General features: G+C 41.9%; 1 protein-coding gene across 1 annotated transcript in view; it reads right to left on the reverse strand.

The window, feature by feature from the left end:
• RORA (RAR related orphan receptor A) overlaps window positions 1-19,353 on the reverse strand; it is a 570,488-nt gene that overhangs the window by 112,267 nt on the left and 438,868 nt on the right. The window lies entirely within an intron of this gene.

The raw sequence follows: 19,353 nt of genomic DNA on the forward strand, positions 1-19,353 counted from the left end.
GTTAGGTTACATAGTGGTACATCTTCAGGCTATTCAGGCATCTAGTTTGAAATCCAGAAGCCCAATGATTAAGTAGCATTTCTCTCCAAGAGCACATCATTGCAGTGCTCTATCATCTGCACTGGCTAGCGACTGAAGTTCAAGGAGTTGGTTTTGATCTGCAAAGCCAAGAAGATTCAAGTCTTGGCAGCTTGAGAGACCACTTCTTTCCTCATATAGTAATATAGGAGTTGCAATTACCTGAGATGCTGGATGTAACATTTCCTTTCAATGGGAGAGAGCTAACAGCAAAACATATCCTTACCTTTAGTTATGGTACCAGCCACTTGTTTTTCCATAGACGAAAGGGAATGCTGCGGGTGGTGGGAAGTGGGACTGAGCAGAGGGCATCTGCTTTGAAACTGAGATTTTTTAATATATCTGTCTTCAACATTGATATATTTCAAAATTGTATCTTCAATTCAATGTGCCTAGAGAATTACATAGGCGCAGCTGGAAAGAACTCTGAATAAAAACAAGGAAGGACCTGATTGTGCAATTTTTCTTTGCCCACAATGAGTAGCACTTACTCTCAGTTGTCTCACTGAGACTACTCAGGTGAGTAAAGGCTACAGAATCTACCCCTAAATACACAATATTTGCCTTCTCGCTTCTTTCCAGTTTGGGCAAATTTAATCTAAACTCTATGCCACTGTTTTGATTCCCTCAAGTCATGCCTTATCCATCCAGCCATTATATGTGACAAAAACTCTCCTTATTTTCGAGGCTTCATTTGGACAAATCAGCTTTCTCTGCTGTTAGTGCTCTGAGAACAAATATGGAAATTATTTTGCTTTCATTGGAAAATAGATGTTTCTGTCCAGTCAAGCAAACTAATCAATTATTCTGCGTTATGAAATACTCTTTTTATAACTATTGACATTTCAGTCAGTTGTGCCACATGTCAATAGTGGTTTTACTGCTCACATTTAAACTACAGCTTACCGGACAGGATTCATCTAAGTTGACATTGTCTGATGAGCAGCATATTCCTTGCTCCCATGAGCATATACATTATTTATACAGCATTGCATCGAAGAATATTTGTGCTAGGATGAAAACAATTAAGGCATATTTTCATGTTCTGATACAAAACATAAGTTTAATACCAAATGTGCTCTCTAAAATAATTGAAGTTTAATTTAATGCTGCTCTCCAGCATTATTTTTCAAACCACTTAACATGAAGTTCTAAGCTTCTCTGACTCCCATTCTTCAAGCACAATACTTACGACTGGACACATCTTAGGCACTGCATAACTCATTCCCTTCAGTTCCTCCCACAGATTAATTCTGATCTCTAAAATGTTAATGAATTTTGGCAAGGCTAGAAGTGCCTCTAATGACATACAGTTATGTCACCGTTCATATCTTCCATCCCTTACCATCTGATGGTAATAGGCAAACTGTTTTTCATGGATCAAATACTACCACTGTAATAAAACATCATGCCCAGCCCTGGAGTCTTCATTCAAGACGCCCTCCTATACCGGACCAGATTTTGTAATTTACAGAAGAAAGCTTATTACTGTACATTGCTCTTAGTGAAAAATAAAAAAATAAATGATAAGCAGATGAAGGTCTTGTATGAAACACTTTCCAAGTGACAGCTAATTATAGCTTTTGAAGCATCAAGAATATAATAAACTTTAATGATTTTATTTTTAAAAAAGCCCCCAAATATTGAATGAAACAAACAAAAGGCTACCTGGCTACGTACAGTGACAAATAAGCCGCACAAACAATGATACTGTTACTGGGCATGAAATTTATACAGATCATTCCCTTCAATAATTACGATTATCAGACATGATAAAGTGACACTGTTGAAGGATATTAGTCTTTAGTGGATGCAAAATAACAAGATGATTCACTGACAAAGAAAGCTAATTATTAGGGAATATTGTTTACCAAGTTCTGAAGAGAATACCTGCATAGTATAACCTTTTTAAGAAAGAAAGAAAGAAAAAGAAAGATGCTAAGTTGATGCATTTGATTACAAAGCGGCGCATATAGGGCAGACCACCTACAGTGAATGATGCATTGCTTCATATAAAACCCAACCAAAATTTATATTAAGTTAGCTAGAGACAGCAATTTTTATTTTATATATTTAGAAACAAGCCATGGAAACTACTTATAAATGTCTCATTTCTTATCTTAATAATTTAGAATGAACTACTGTTGCTTGCTTGATAAGAATCATTCCTAACTCAGGATTTAAAACTCATTAGCATACCTTTATCTGACAGAATGGAAGTCGCCAAGTATTTTTCACATAGGCACATCATTTCTGATTATTTCAATTCAATTTTAAATGATCTTTGACAGGGATACTGAAAGGCTTGTCAGAGAATAGAGAAACATTATGACATTCCTTCCCCATATCCCTTTCCAGAACATGAAAGAGGAGGGGCAGTTAATAGAATCAAGGCTAATTTAAGACACAGTTAATCTTCACTTTAAGGCTGTTATAGCTTGTGGGGCTGAGAGAGGGTTACCTCTAACACAGCAGCAGCAGTACTCTGGCTCACAACTGTATTCAGATTGTAACACACACCACAGTATTAAACACAAATACCTTGGTTTCAAAGCAAATGTACTGCAAGGATGTACTTTGCAGACTACTGCTTGTGGATGTGCTTGGATTTCAAGACATTTTAAAAATGTCCAAATATTATTTAAAATTATATTCAGTCTTTTAAATCATTCTGTTAATTATTAATTGAAGAGTACTGAATGATTTTCATATTATAATAAAAATAGTAACCAAGGTAGCATTTTTTACTGCATTTAGTTAAAGAACTTATTTGTCTGACCCCTAGCATGTGCAATTCTACCTGATAAATGAACAATGTATGCTTGATTTTCAGTTAAGTGCATCAGAGGACACTGCACACAGTTACCTGATTTGGACATGTTAACCACATGACACCATCATGCTTGTCTCTCCCTCGGGGTCTGATCCAAAGCCCCTGGAAGTCAAAAGAAGCACTCCCATTGAATTCTATGGAATTTGGATCGGGCCCTGGGTGTGGTGTTGAATAAAGGTTTGATTAACATCAACTGCATGGCCGCTTACTCACAAGAGGCAAATCCATGAGTAAGTTATGCAGATCATCCAAGTGAGTGCCCATAAAAAGTTTATATCACCGCAGACATATATTGTTTTATACTGCATATTTTTCAGAAAAAAATGTTTTGTGAATATTTTAGAGTTTTGTTTTTTTTTAAACTGGTACTATGTTTTATATCTCTTAGCCTGTAAAGCTAAGTTGCTTTATTAACATGGCTCCAACTGTATGGGTCTGAAGAGGAAGAGAAAAAAATGGACAAATATTGGAAACCTCTAAAATTCAGAAAAAATATATACATAATATTGTTGTAATTATAAGAGTCTATGTTTTACAATCTACCAGGTTACCAGAGGAGTTATTCTATTATAAAGGCAGGATTTCCCATTCCACAGTGTCATAAAGCACGTGTTTGTAGCCTTTATGGTTCCATTCATTACTGGATGTTAAACCACGCATGGGAAGGGTACATACATGATGGTACAATCTATGCAATAAATTGTGGAATCATGGTATAAACTGCATTTTTCATGCACTTTTAACAGTTCTACTTTCTCTTTGGCCAACAACTGAATTCTTACTAACATTAAAATCTCTGAACAGTTTTTGAATGACCACCAGTTTGGTAAAATCCACCAGATAAAAAAATGCTTCCTCACAAAGTCACACTATTTTTAGGTATAGAATGAGCAACATTCAGTCCTGGACCAGAGACAGCACACACAGTTTCCACTCACAATGTTAAATACATGTTCATCTAACTTGTTCCTTTTTTCTTTCATACTTGCTTTCCACCACTTATGCATCAACACTATTTTTAATCCCTGCTACACCTCCTATGTACGTGACATATTTCAGCCTCAAAGATGAAAGTTTCAGAAAGCTGACTGAGTGAAAACAAAAGGTTTCGATTACAACTGATTTGCAGCCTTAGCTATCACATGCCATCACAGCTGCTATAAAACAGTGTGCTTGTATATATCTTGTATTAAACACAAAATGGTTAAACATAAAACTAATCATTGAAATCAATAACACTACTCCCATGTTTAAGGCAAACAGGATTTGGTTCAGTATGTTGGCTCACCCGCACTCCTGAGGACTACATATAAAAGAACTGGGTGTTTTGAAATATGTTGGAAAGCTGAATAATTATCAGGCGAAGCAGTAAGAGGTGCATATAAAACAATGAAAAACAAGATTATATGACAAAATGCTTGAGAAAACCACTACCAAACAAGACAGGAGACATGCCAATAAAAAGTGAATTAGCAGAAAAGGCTTCCGAAGATAAAGATATGTTAAATTTCTTTGTTAAATGATGACAGCAAGAAGAACCTCAACAATTCACTGATCAAAGACAATGTGGTAGATTATCCGTCGTTGAGGAAGAGCTAGAGAAGGGATGGAAATGAACTCTTCTGCAGATGACTTAATGGCTAGAATGTGTTGAATGAATAGATTACACCATTTCTGAACAAATACCTGAGATGAAAGTGGAAGCTGGATCACTTACAATTGAAGAACTGAAAAAAGCCATCAAAGGAGGTGGAGAATAACTAAAGTCCGGAGGTAGTGATGAGATCAACACCAAAATGCTAAACTGTTCTAAGGACAAAGCTTTTGAAGCACTACTGAAGATATACAGTACAATCGGAAAAGAACAGGAATTGCTATCAAATAGGACCAGAAATGCCACTGTGAAACTTCAAAAGAAGGGCAACCTAGCTCAATGTGGAAACTGGAGAGGACTCACCCTATTGCACCCAGCAAAGTCTTTTTTCAACATTTTTCTTAATCATGGTAAAGATCACATAGAGGAGACACATGGAGAAAAACCAAAGGGGATTCTGACAGAAGCAATTGGTTAGAGATCGCATCTTCCCACAGCATGTTACTGAACAATGCAAAGTGCTAAAGGCCTTTCTGAGTCTCAGCTTTGTGTATAAGGAGAGAATATTTGATAAAAACTATCAAGACATCTTGGGTCTTCTGAACATCTCTGTTAGTTTTGCTAAACTGTACTATGACACACTGTACAGTGAAAACAGGCATAAAATAAATGGGTGTCATCAAAATCATGGCACTTTATACTTAAGACCAAGCAACACTACAGAAGCACAGATCAGAGCATTTGGCAGCTGACTCAGCCATTTGCTAAAACTAGGCAAATATCCGCAGTTCTCTTCACTATAAGGGTATTTGTCAATAGATCTGTGGTCAAGCCACTCCGCTGAGAACTCTGGTTCTGCCTGATTTACAGTGAAATCTGGATTGTGAGTAAACACCATTGCAGTTCATCTCCACACACAAGCATATTCAGTCAAAAGGCCAACATGGATTAAGAAGACTATGTGTTTTTATGATGATAGAAGGGAGTATAGTGAGAATATGGCTAGTTATCCTGAAGAGTCATTGTATGTTACACTCAAGAACGATGACTGAATTAATCATGGTCTAAATCCTCCCTTTCATCTGTGCAGACAAGGGAATAGGCAGATCTTAGCCTGGGGACTGAGGCATGTACTGCATTTTCTGTACTGCATTTACTGCTCCTGGTCTCCGTGGTAAGTTCTCCATGATGCTGTTGATCTATACAAGGAGACTGGTGCCTTAAGCCAGGGCCTCCTTAAAAACTGATGCTCTTGGTACCAGGGCCGCCCAGAGGATGCAGGGGGCCTGGGGTCTTCATTGGGGGGGGGGCCTGCTTAGGCGGTAATTCGGTGGCGGGGGGTCCTTCTGCTCTGGGACCCGCCGCCGAAGTGCCCCGAAAACCCGCGGCGAGGGCCCCCCGCCGCCGAATTACCACCGAAGCAGGACCCGCCGTCAAAGTGCCGGATCTTCGGCAGTAATTCGGAGGTGGGAGGTCCTTCCGCCCCGGAGCGGAAGGACCCCCCGCCGCCGAATTGCCGCCGATGACCCGGAGCGGAAGAAGCTCCGGGGGCCTGGGCCCTGCGAGAGTTTTCCGGGGCCCCCGGAGTGAGTGAAGGACCCCGCTCCAGGGGCCCCGAAAAACTCTCGTGGTGGCCTGGGGCAAATTGTCCCACTTCCCCACCCCTGGGCGGCCCTGCTTGGTACTCCCTCATTGGAGGTGGAGAGGGAAGAACTTAAGTTAACACTTAACCTATGGGTGTGTGTCTCGGCAGTGAGGCTCCAGAGGGACCAGGTGGAAGAAGTACAGAAGCTCAGGCCCTTTTTATGGATGGCGCTGGCCTCCTGTGGCTCCTCTGAGATTTCTTAAAGATCTTTGCAGAGGGTGGAGGGGAAAGGAGGGAAACAATGAGACTTGGGCATGGATCCCCTGGTTGTTCCACAAGGGTACAAACAACCACACAATGAAGGAATAAACTGGTTTAAACTCTGAGGAGAACCTCGAGACATTTCCAGTGCCCTGTGTGGGTTTTCCCCCAAATATTGATCTAGACCAGGGATAGCAACAGCAACCAAAGGATCTGTGTCAAATCTTCTGGTACCTTTGGGAGGGAACCTCGCAGTCATGATGCATCCCCACCATAGTGGTGCCCCTTAGAACAGGATTTCCCAAACTGTGGGCTGCGGCAAATAAATACCATTGCCAAATACAACGGGGTTTCTGGCAATCCTTATGGATCACATACGGTTGCTACACATTTTCAAGATGCAGTAGGGGAAAAATCAAATCTTAAAATTACAAATTTGGAAGGAAAAATTCATTTTCCTGAAGAAAGCATTATGGCCCCAGTCCTGCACTGAGCGCAGAGTAGAAGGAGCCAGCCTGCAGGGAGCTGCTTGCAGAATCTGGGCCTTTGACCTCCTCTACATTCAGACTGCAGCCAATGTGTCACTGTCTGAAACTAACTAAAACTGAGATGGTGTCTGCACTAGGTGTTTCCACTATGTGGCTGCACCTGGACAGCTGTACGGGAACCTAAAACCTCATTGTAGACCAGGCCTCGGTTTGCATATGCTGCAATAGTGGTATTTTTTTAAAGGTAAGTCTGAGTGTCTCCTTGGTTTGGGCATAAAATCTTGCCCCATCACAACTGAACTCTCAATGATACAGATCTAGAAGAATCCACAGATAATGCAATTCTGCCCACTGAAGTACATGGAGATGCACACATGTGACAAAGACAACATTTGGAGGAATGTGTTTGTAGAGTTCTCATCTCAAGTGAAAACACTAAGATAGTTTGTTAGGGATATTCACCCCCACCCCGAAAAGAATCAAATGTTTCTTTTTGGTTAGCCAGAGAGTCAGACTGTTTCACACCAGCCACTTAGGTCCTTTAATTTCCATCCTCTCAAGAATGAACTGAAGAGCAAGTTAGAGAAGCCTGTGCTTGGCATTAGCTGGTCCTCACCATAATAAGGTCTCATATAAAAATTCTCTTTCATGTAACGCAATACTGGATAAGCAGCAATCCTCCAAAGTTACGCAAGCCTGTGCCCTGTCATGTTACAGCTGCTCACTGCTAGTGTATCTGACAGATTCTTGACATGATCCAAAATACAGCAAAGATATACAAACAAACTTAAAGGACAACAGTAACATGAGCAGCTGAATGCTCTCTGTTCTGCATGATGAAGAATCTCACCAGAAATAGAACTAAATTGTTCCTCAAGATGATGGAAATGAAGAAACAAACAGGAAAGTACCAGCAAGGACAGCACGCACTCCAGCTACTAACTAGTGATGTGCAAGGTGCATGCAAATGCCAGAATGAGGGGAATCGTATCCCTCTATACCCCTACAGTACCAGATTAGGTATCAACAAAACACTAAACTGAGCAAGGATATTTAAGAGAGTCACAGTCTCTTTTGCATCTTAAAAGAGGTTATTTAGTAGGTTCCAGATTATTTTTCTCTATCACAAGGAATTATGTTGTATTTATGTTTATATTCACTTATGCTGCAATACACCCTCTTCAGTTTCATATATGTACTTTTTTTTTAAACTCTTAAGTTGTAAAATAAAGATGGAGGCAGGAGAGTTTAAGAGTAGAGGGCTGAACCATATCTAAATCTCATCTAAATGAAATGGTTAATCAAGTCCACCTGATGGGTGTGTGTCCTCTAATGTCACTGTCAAAATAAGTGCGTGACGTTGCATCATTAACATCACTTGATTTCTTCAAATGAATTAATATCTCCTACACTGATCAACCACACTGATATTTCCAAAGTGGGATGACTGGTGCTTGGCATTTGCTTTTCCCCATATCCAAAGACTAAGCATATACTATGTGTCTGGATGACTTGTGTTTAGATTAGGAACACAGTGTGTGTGTTTGTCCCTTCTGTACAGGCTTCAGCAACACTGATGATAAAAATGGGTGGCGTCTCTTTAACCAGGCACATTTTAGAAATTTAAAGGTGTGGTGCACAGAAAACAAGGACATTAGTTGCCTAGTTACAGACACAAAAGCTTTGGAAAAGTGCAGAGGGCTGTGAAAATTTGTAATGGAAAAAATTCCCCATTTTTGACCAGCTCCTAGTCAATATAGATGGGAAAGTGCCTTGAGAAATATGGACAGCCATTTGCTGTTCGAGGTAGAATGTTTGGTGTGAATACGAGCAGGATATATAGTAGAGGAAGTAACACTTGAGATCAGAAAGGCAATAGTGGAAGCCTGCAGAGTGTTCAGAAGGTAACAAGTGGTCTGCAATGAGATATTGTGGTTCTGAGTAGAATTCAGATAGGCCTGAGGTTGCAAGTTATTCAACAGTGAGTTAATAGGAGAGCTCCTTTATAAAACAAAGGACTACAGAGCAATTTAATTGAACTACAACATCTTTGAAAGGCACTTGTTGTGGAAACCAAGTTCTGTGAAAAGACACAGGAAAGAAGGGAAACTACAGGTACACTATGTCTGAGCCAACTGTCTACCTGAGGAAATCAGAGTTTTAAATGCTGGTGGTGGGAGGTAGATAATCTTTGTTCAACGGAGGCATTGTTTGGTATCCTCTCCAGAGGACAATAGTTTTATGGTGATAAAGAACAAGCTGTTAAACTCCTCCTCTATACTGCACTCCATCAGCTTAAGAATATTTCATCAAAGATGATTTTTAAAAGGGTTTGCTAGTTTTTAAGGAATTTTCAGCCATGAACAGGAATAGTAAACTCTGCTTGCTGATCATTTGCTTAACTGATCCATCCATATAGAGCAGGGCTGGAAGCTACATCCTAGATAGGAAAGTTACATCCCTAAGAGAAAGTCTGGGTCAGCCAATGGTCAAGGTAAGCAGAAACTCTGTTGACAAGGGGTACAAGGAACTTGCAGTGGGACCAGGCAAAAGTACTGAGGCAAGAGGCCTCTGGTTGATCTCTGGGGACCCAGAGGCCTATGGCTGAAATCCCCACCATCTTGTGCAGAAAGGAGGCCCGCCCTTCCAAAATAAGAGGGTGGCATCTCCATTGACCCATCAAAATAAACTACATAAGGGCAAACGGGGCCTTAATTACTGGGCATCCCAAACTCCAGCTCCTAACGCTGAAATTTTGCAGATGCATTTTTCTGTCTAAGATCTAGTTGGATGTGCCAGTCAGGTAGGTGTGCAATCATTTTAAGCAGCTTATACAAAAAGGCAACTTGCATAAGAATATTTGAGCTTACAGTGCTGAAGGTGCACTTTTAAAAAATGTGTCTAGTTCATTCAACATGTACTGGTTTAAAATTCACTTTTATATACAACTAATCCACAAGTAATTTTGCATTTGGTTTTAAGTACACAGTATCTCTTTGTTAGATCAAACTTTTTGCTTACAAAAAAAAATCCAGTCCTTCATTAGGATTGTACATTTTGAAAACATTCTCCTCAATCCCCTGTTTCTGCCAGGCTTGCGCTGCACTAATGATCCAAAAGCAGAAGAAAATCCATGGAAAAGTTTTGTTGCTTCACAAAATCTTGTCAACAGTTTCAAGTTTGTCGAGCTATAGATTTCCATATTAAATGTCCACACCCAAATGGTGCACAGTTTGAAAGGGAGTGGATTGAAGAGAACTAGATGTTCCTACTTCAAACTACACCTATTATCTAACAAACTAGTACAAACATTTCCCATAACAACATCATGCAGGAGCCTCAAAAGCTGCTTGTTTGGCATCCTTATTGCGCTTCATTAAAGTAATAACTGGCATGTACCTGACTTGTTTATATGAATGATTTGGGAAAGGAAACAGAGCTATCTTTCTTCCTAATTGTGTAGCCAGAAACGACTCAGAATGTAACTGGTTGAATAATCTTCTCTGCCCCTGTGTATTTTAGAACCACACAATCTGTTTACTTGAATGCCACGAACTAGAGAGTCTGTCCTGCTAACCTTGTACAACCAATATAGCCGAATTGTCATCTACATCAAACAGAACTGCCAGCTAAATTCAGATTCTGAAATATGTTACTGGCGAAGTTTGCTGTTTGCAGTTAGAAAAATCATTGCTTGGCTTTTAAAGTGAGCAAATGTGATGTGGAAATTAGGAGAAAGAAATGCTGTGTTTTGAGTTCCTCCTCAGTTTTACAGCGTATAGTGGCACTTTCAGTAAATTTAATATTTCTTTCCCATTTTAATATGAGAAGAGAAAGTAAAAGTAATTTTGTGAAAGTTACCTTTTGCGCTGCCATTTTGAACCTGGTATTATTGCAAGCCAAGCATGCAAAACTGTTCCAGTGTTCAGAAGCCACTTCCTTTATCATATACACTGCGCTGTACCCTGCACTGAGAAGCAGTCATTTCAATTTGCATCCGAGACAAGCTACCTTGCAGGACCATATCTGCATACTCAACTCTTCAGCTGAGCTCCCAACTACCTGGTTTGAACACAAACAATTATGTGCCAGTTTTGGTACCCAAAGGTCAGAATCAGCCAGAGCATTTGGAGGTGGGGGTAGGAGGTACCTTTCGAACAAAGTCACCAAAAAAGAGTAAAAAACTTTCAAAAGGATTTTATAAGCTACTCAGTGTGACATACATGCAAAGAACATTATTAAAAATACTCCATTTCATTTGCTGTCCCAGAAGGGAGTGAAATGAAGCAGGAAAATATTTCAATGCATGAAAAGGCTAGTAGGGGCACCTTCTTATTTTGACTCTTGTGGCATTTCCTTGGGTCAGAGGTGACCACTGCAGGCAATAATATAACACATCCATGATTACTCAGTCCTATTTAAATTTCCCATATACCGAGCGACTATTGCAGAAGGCTTACCGTAGATTCAGTATTTCTCCTTTTATAAATAACGCACAGCTTGCTGAATTGCTTCCACAAAATGGTAGTGCAGTACATCTGTGGTAACGTGGTAAAACAGGTAAATATGCATTATGTTTTGGCTGGCTTATAGCTACATTTCGATGGCTACATTTAGTGCAGCTGGCACGATTCAATCTGTGCGTGTTTACTGGGTATAACATTACTACATTTATATAAACTAATGTATCCAAATATATTTTGGGGAGGGTAAGAAGTTAAGGGAGCGGTGACTGAGTCAGGATCCCACATATTAGGTTTCCGTTTGGTATTGGTTTCCCAAGATATCTAATTTCACTTGCAGCACTGTATGTCTGGGGTTTCTCAGTGTCTAACTGATGGAAAATATTATGTCTGTGTTTAAATCCAATTCCTGAAAGCCATTCACTTTATATGGTTATAAGCATTTTAGGTGGGTATGCCAGATGACACATTTTGGTATTGCTATACCAAAGAAATCATGCTAGATTTTCCATAAAGGGAGTAAATTCCTGTGGTTACTTGATCTTGGCTTTTTAACTATCAACAATATGTCCAACAATACATCCTTTGAGTACTAATCACAAAACTGAGGCCCCAAATATGTAACTAATTCCTTACAGGTCTATACGGATAATAATTAACCCTTGGGCAAAAGATTTAGCGTTAAAATATAAGCCTTGCAGGAATTGGGAGAAAGAAACATATAAATAACAGGAAGTAGCTACAAGCTTGGACTTTGGAAGGAAGATGGATAACTTTGTAGGAAGACAGATCACTTGTTAAACAATGAATCAAAGCGCTAGGAGGAAAGAGTCATTTAGCCAGGAGGAGAAATGGATGAAGATACCATTCTTCCTTCAATCATAATGGGCCAGATTCACTCCTGATCTAATTCCACTGTAATCAGTTGATTTGCAGCAGGAATAAATTTGGCTCTATGGTTCTAATCCAGCAGTTCCCAAATTGTGATCCCACAGATTACTGGTTGGTAATCCAAGGACAGCTGACTGCTCACATGGTTCTGGCTCTCCTCATTTCCAGCGGAGACTAGCAGGACAGATGTGAGGGATAAGCAAAACTAGACAGGGGGATTCATCCCTCTCCCAAGAAGTACAAGTCTCTTAATAGCTTAAATACACAAATGCTTTCTCAGTGTTACTCTTCCATTATTGGAGCTGTCATAGGGATGTTGCCTGATGGCAAATGGTCCACGAGACAATTTTTCTACTAAAAATATAGTCCACATTATGGGATTTCCTGTTCTAATCCATAAGAGGCATAGAGGGGAGAAATTATAGTGAATATGGAAGTAAACAACTAACACATGTAGTAGATACATTTGCGACGTAATACTGATGAAAGATGTTAAAGCAGACAAAGAAACAGAAGAGTTGATGCTGCATGTTCAGATGTGGATACAAAATTCCCCCTTTGGGTGCATTTGGCCCAAAGTAGTGGTCTACTTGGTTGGGGGCTAGTTGTAAGTTCAGATCCTGGCTACCCAGAAGTTGGGATGTTCAAACCAGAGGTTTTGGTCCAGGCCCATCCCTACTAAAAACCAGGTGAAAGAACAAAACTTCAGCCAAAGAGTTCCAGTTGCTATTCAGTTCACTTAGTGGCAACAAGAATACCACAAATCCAAACACAAACACACCTATTGCTAAGTGGGGAAAAAATTACCTGCGGTTTTCATCACAAAGAATCTCTTAAAATAACATTCCTGATTCTGGTTCAATATTCACAATGCTCAAGAGATCCACTTTTTACTCTGAGATTGTAATAAGCTGATTCTTTCATGTTCAAATAGCTATCCTGTATATACATTATATTAATGATACAGATATGAGTATCTATATATTATAACTGGTATTACTGATTTGAAACCATGAGGGTAAGATTCCCCAATGTGACTTATTCCTGTTAATATTAGTGGAGTTTACACTTCAGTGGGAGAATAAAATCTCTAGTGTTTAACCAGCTTTGGTACTTATCATATTGAAAGATCATGAGAATTAGTACCTTAGGGAATTCAAGACTCATTAACAAAGTGTTTGCCTGAAAGTTCAAGAACACTTATTCTAGCAAATGATAACTACATGAAAGGATAATCTTCCACTTACAGCATGGGATGGACAGAATTAAATTAAACCTATGTAAATAAAGCTCCTATGCTCATAAGAACAAAAATGACGATTCATGGCCACAAAAAGATTAACTCTCCCAGGGAGAGATTAAATCAATACATTTAACCTTTATATTCCACAGGACTATCACTGCCAAATCACCTTATTTTGGCAAGGATACTTGTGTAAACAACCATCAATTAAATTACAAATCTGGACAATAAATCTAATTGAATTCCTTCTGGGAATGACACTTGTAGCTGTAAATCAAATAGCAGGAGAGGGAAAGACCTTAACGGTGATCCCTATAAATTCAAGGTTTATCACTGTTCCTGCACATCCATAAGCCTTGGAAAATTAACTCCATATGGACCAATAGTGTGTTACATTCAAAATGAGAGCATTTAAGGGACATGCCAAAGAGTTTAAGACCAACTGTATGGGGCAGAGGATGAAATTTTGCTTTGTTATATTTGTAGTTCAATATCGAACTCACCAAAACTTCCTTTGGCCTTGAAGTAGTTGATTCCTATTTTAATCCTAGGGGGGAATTCTGCGCCACTGCTTGTGCACAGAATTCATGTTCCCCACAGATTTCTTTAAAAAAAGAACAGGAGTACTTGTGGCACCTTAGAAACTAACAAATTTATTTGAGCATAAGCTTTCATGGGCTCAAATAAATTTGTTAGTCTTTAAGGTGCCACAAGTACTCCTGGTTTTTTTGCAGATACAGACTAACACGGCCTCTACTCTGAAACAGATTTCTTTGTTTCCCTGCAGAAAAATGACTTTCTGACAGGGAAGCAAAAGGGAAACTGCAAGAGCAGTCACGCACCACTCCCTAGCTGCACAGGTACATTGTTTCAGGCACCTGGAACAGCTGGCAGAGAGGTAAATCACCTCAGGGCTGGGGACACCCCAGTCAGTGGCTCCTACCCTGACCCGGGATCAGCTACTAGTCCCGGCTGGGCTAGAGGCAGGAGAGGACAGGACTTCCTCTTCCCCTGCAAGGAGTGGCTGGGGCTGTGTCAGACCCACCCCCAGAAACCTCCCTCAGCTGCAGGAAGCTCAGCATCCTCCCCTGCTTCCTGCTCCCATCACTCCTCAGCTACGGGGGAAGAGGTCACTGTACGGGGAGCTGCTCTCCAATCCGCCCAATCCCTGTGCATCTGGACCTCCCATACTAAGACACCCCTGCCACACCTCACCCCATAAACCCAGAACCCCCTTAGCCCTCCATACCCAAACCCCATCCCACTGAACTTCAACCCCTGCATCTGGAGCCCCCTGGCACCCAGACCCCCTGCCTCTGGACCCCCAGTCCTGCACCCAGACCACCCCCACTGAGCTCCCTGCACTCAGCCACCCACCTGATGAACCCCACATCCAGACCCCCATCCAATGACCCCCAACTAGCTGCACACAGGCCCCCACCCCACCAAGTCCCACTCCCCCAGCACCCAGACCCTCCTGCTGAGATTCCCACACCCAAACCCCTCTGCTGAGCCCCAACCACTTTCACCTAGAAGCCCCTGAAGAGTCCCGATGCCCCTGCACCTGGAATCCCCCCAACGAGCCCCCTCCACACTTGGATCCTGCCTGACCCACACCTGGTGCAGAAAGGCTGAGCCCCAGGATGTTTATGGGGCAGGCTCAGGCCTTGTGCTGTGTCAGGTTCGGGTGCAGCCTCACCACTGAGTCCATGTCACAGGGATGGGGGGCTGTAGGGTGATTTCCCATCTTCATATAGACAGTGGCCTGTGCTCCCCACTGCCATGCTGGAGCCTCTGCATTTATTGACAAATAAAACTTGCAGAATTTTAAAATACTGTGCACAGAATTTTTAGTTTTTTGGCACAGAATGCCCTCAGGAGAATCTTATATAGCATTTGAAGTGTGCTAGGCCGTTGAAAAACACAACCCTGCCCTGAAGATCTTCCAGTGTAAGTTTAGATACGACGCAGTAAGAGAGGTAACAAGCAATGGGGTAGGGAGAAAAAGACATTCATAAGCTTGCTTGTGCTTGTAGTTGAATGGTCCTACACGCACATGCTTTCTAAAGTACATTTATGGGCTATGATGTTCTGCAGAAACCAAGAGTATCCTCTTCCCTCTTATTTCTGCTGCCAGTCCTGTGACCTACAGTGACAAAGCTGGCAGAGAGGACATTTGGGGGCCATTGTATCAAGAGCGGAGATAAAAAGATTAGAGCGTTCTACCAAACTATCAATGGGGTCACTCTGATGAACAGCCCATTTTCTCTAGGCTACAGGGCAGTTTATTGGTTCTTTCCACCACCCTCCAAGAATGGATCATCAAGACTGGTCCTCTGCCCTTTCGCACTATCTGTGCCCCACCTTCAAAGTGCTCAAGTCAATGGTTGGTCCATGGTAGAAGAGTGATATCCAACTCTTTGCTCTTGATTGCAATAGCAGCCTTAGGAGTGTGCCCAGCTGAAAGTGTGGAGCCTACATCCCACTCAGGACAATCCTAATTTGGGAAAAGAACTGTACGGTAGTACTTTTGTAGAATTCCTAGTCATTCACGCCTGTGGTTTCCAAGTGCCTCATCTCCACTATGTCTTGTTTACTTTGTGCACGTTTCAGGCCAGAACAGTATGTTTCTTGTGTCTGATGCAGCACCAGACTCACTGTCAGCACATAAAGGAAGAGTTATCATTGTACACGGTATGTTTAACTTCACAATGCTATTATAAATCCTTTAATTCTTACTCTGGGGGTGATATCTCTGAGTTGGGACATAGGGCCCAATGCTTGTCTTCACCTAGGTAAAAGGAGTGACAGTGGGAAGAGATGGGCTGCGAACTCAAGAGGAGGAGCAGCCTCTTTGCTACCAGCTCTTCTGTTCCCTAAACCATATCTTGCACTGGATTTCACATAAGCCCCTCTTCACAGGGTCAAGACTCAACAGCTCATGTAGGGGGATGGCAACAGGGTGGAGCCTTGTGGATGCAACATTAACTCCCATTCCATGCCTGTCTTTCACTCAAGGAGAGAGGGTACCGTGCAGCCACAGGCAGAATGGGTCATAAAGGGTCAATGCTTCCAAAAGATGTGGGAGAGCATGGCCCATTAGTACAGTGGATATGAGGCCCTTTTGTGGGTTTATTTTTACATATCTGGGGTTTGGACCTGACAGAATCTCTTCATAGTCATTGGCAACTACATTTAACTATTACTCATATGGAATTATAGTTTGTTGGGTTTTTTTCTTTTTTTCCCAAATATCCCAGTAGGTGGGATTCACAAAACATGTCCTCCCACTGGCCAACTGTGGACATGGGCACATGCCATCAGTCCATTTTTTCATGCAAAATACCAACTTGTATATGCAAACAAAGGGTGTGTTCAGTACGAGGAGGAGTGCATTCAATCTTCACGCCTTACCGATCAAACAACCTTTGACAACTTGCCCTTTAGTTCTTCATACAGGGGCAGTTGCTTTTATACCTCCATTTCATAGTTGGTGAACATAAGACAAATGGAAACAGATATTCCTTTGCCAAAGCTGGAGAAAGGGCTATGGTCAAACGTGCTCTCATCAGCTTTTTGGCAGAGATTCTGGAGCTATTACTTGCCTGTACTTGCTAGTGTACATTATGTTCCTATCACATCTCTGGCTGGAAGCTCTTCAGGTTGTGACATCTGCCATTTCAAGTGTTAAATACACTTTTAAAAGATTAAGGTGGAGTTTTTCATAGAAGTCTAAGAGAAATATGCACCCAAATCCCACCGGAATTCAGTGAGAGTGGGACACTATAGATTCCTTTGAAAATTCCAGCTTACATCATTTTGGCTGAGATTCAAGAAAGTCACTACATGAAGTCAAATCTTGTTCTGAGTCCCTGATAACGATCTCTCACTAACTCACTCTTTGCCATATCTATGTGATTAATGCTTTGGTTAGCAAGCGCAGAACCCTTCAGACACCATTTCCTTCCTATGTGTCAAGCAGGTTAACGAAACACACAACGTATTTCATGGCCCCCAGCTTGCTTTTTAATAGTTCCTGTCACCTAGTCATTTGTCTCTCCCGCTATGACTTTGCAGAACACTGATCACTTGATGACTTAGTGCCTGCTTCAATAATGCAGATGCACGGTCACTCCAAAATTGCAATTTCAGAGCTGCTGCTAGGCAAGGGAGATATTTTATTTGTACGTTTCTCTTGAAAATCCCAACTTGGACAATAATGTGACATATTAACTTATTTTTAGTATCGGGGCCATTAAACTTGACGGTGACAGGTGCACATTTCTGATGCATATCCCGAGACTTGTTTAGAATAGTTGTTCAATGCAGGCGGGGATAGTGGAGATGGAAGACATAAGACAATTTCCTTGGTTCTCAGAGTTCTTTAGGCTGCTATTAAGGACAACGCCTGTCCTGATCCCCAATGGTATGGTGCGGTCTGACCCCTGGCACTGGACCTGGACCTGGACCTGGTGAGGAAGGAGGGAACGAGACACAGGGAAAGAGAAGGATTCAGAGGACACAGAGGAGCAGTGACTACTCTCTCCACAGAATCCTCTTCCAACGGGAAGCTGCACAATAGCACACAAAGAAGGCAAAGATGCTTAGAGCTGGGCTGCGGGGAAGGGGAGGATGCTTCACTGTGCGGGTCCTCCAGCTTTCCACCTAAGAGCAGTCTAAGAAAAGGGATGTCTATTACACCAATACATAATAATAATACAAGCCTAATTTCTCAAATAGGTTACTGGTCTTGATCCCCAAAGTCTTTAATACACAAAGGCCTCTTTTCAAGCAGGTGAGTCACTCCAAGCCCCTGCCCGTATATTTTCACAAGTCTTCCCTCATCCACAGTCCTTTAGAGCAGTGGTTCTCAACCATGGGTCTGGGGCCCACTGGAGGGGCCACGAGCAGGTTTCAGGGGGTCTGCCAAGCAGGGCAGACATTAGACTTGCTGGGGCCCAGGGCAGAAAGCCGAAGCCCCACCTCCTGGGGCTGAAGGTCGGAGCTCCAAGCCCTGCCACCCAGGGCTGAAGCCGAAGCCTGAGCAACTTAGATTCACAGGGCCCCGTGTGGCATGGGGCCCCGGGCAATTGCCCTGCTTGCTACCCCTTAAAGTTGGCCTGCTTTTATATGCCGAAAAACAGTTGTTGTGGTACAGACGGGCCGTGGAATTTTTATAGCATGTTGGGGAGGCCTCAGAAAGAAAAAAGTTGAGAACTCCGGCTTCAGACAGCATGTTCTCCTCCCTGGCAATATCCTCTGAAAAATAAGAAGCACAAGAGCCTGCAGTAGAAGGGATTCGAGACTTCCCAACATGCTGGCTTCTTTACCCGCCACTTCTAGTAAAGCAGGATTGTACCAACAGCCCATGTTCCTGGTAAGGTGATGGATCCTATGGAATGATGGACTCCTGTTTGGACAGCCACACAATCAGTTTCAGTGATTTTGTTTCAGGTAACAATGGGTTAATTGAAGCAACAATTATAATCTTAGGGTATGGCTACACTTGCGAGTTGCAGCGCTGGTGGAGGCTTTCCAGCGCTGCAATTAGTAAGTGTCCACACCTGCAGGGCACATCCAGCGCTGCAACTCCCTGGCTGCAGCGCTGGCCGTACACCTGGCTCAGCATGGGGAATAAAGATTGCAGCGCTGGTGCTGCAGCGCTGGTCATCAAGTGTGGCCACACACCAGCGCTGTTATTGGCCTCCAGGGTATTAGCAGATATCCCAGAATGCTTTTATAAATTACTCTCTTTGTTTTGTTATGCAGCCTCTCTTTGTTTTGTTGTTAACTCGGAGCTCCGGAGCTCCGTTGATCCCGGAGCTGCTTATCTACAAACACAGCTCCTGTTTGCTGTGATCAATCTGTGAACAATCAAATGAGATAATGAGGCAGGCAGGGAGTGAGTGTTTGCTTG

Source organism: Mauremys reevesii, linkage group 10 (assembly GCF_016161935.1).
Source record: "Mauremys reevesii isolate NIE-2019 linkage group 10, ASM1616193v1, whole genome shotgun sequence".
In the NCBI taxonomy this organism is placed as follows: domain Eukaryota; kingdom Metazoa; phylum Chordata; order Testudines; family Geoemydidae; genus Mauremys; species Mauremys reevesii.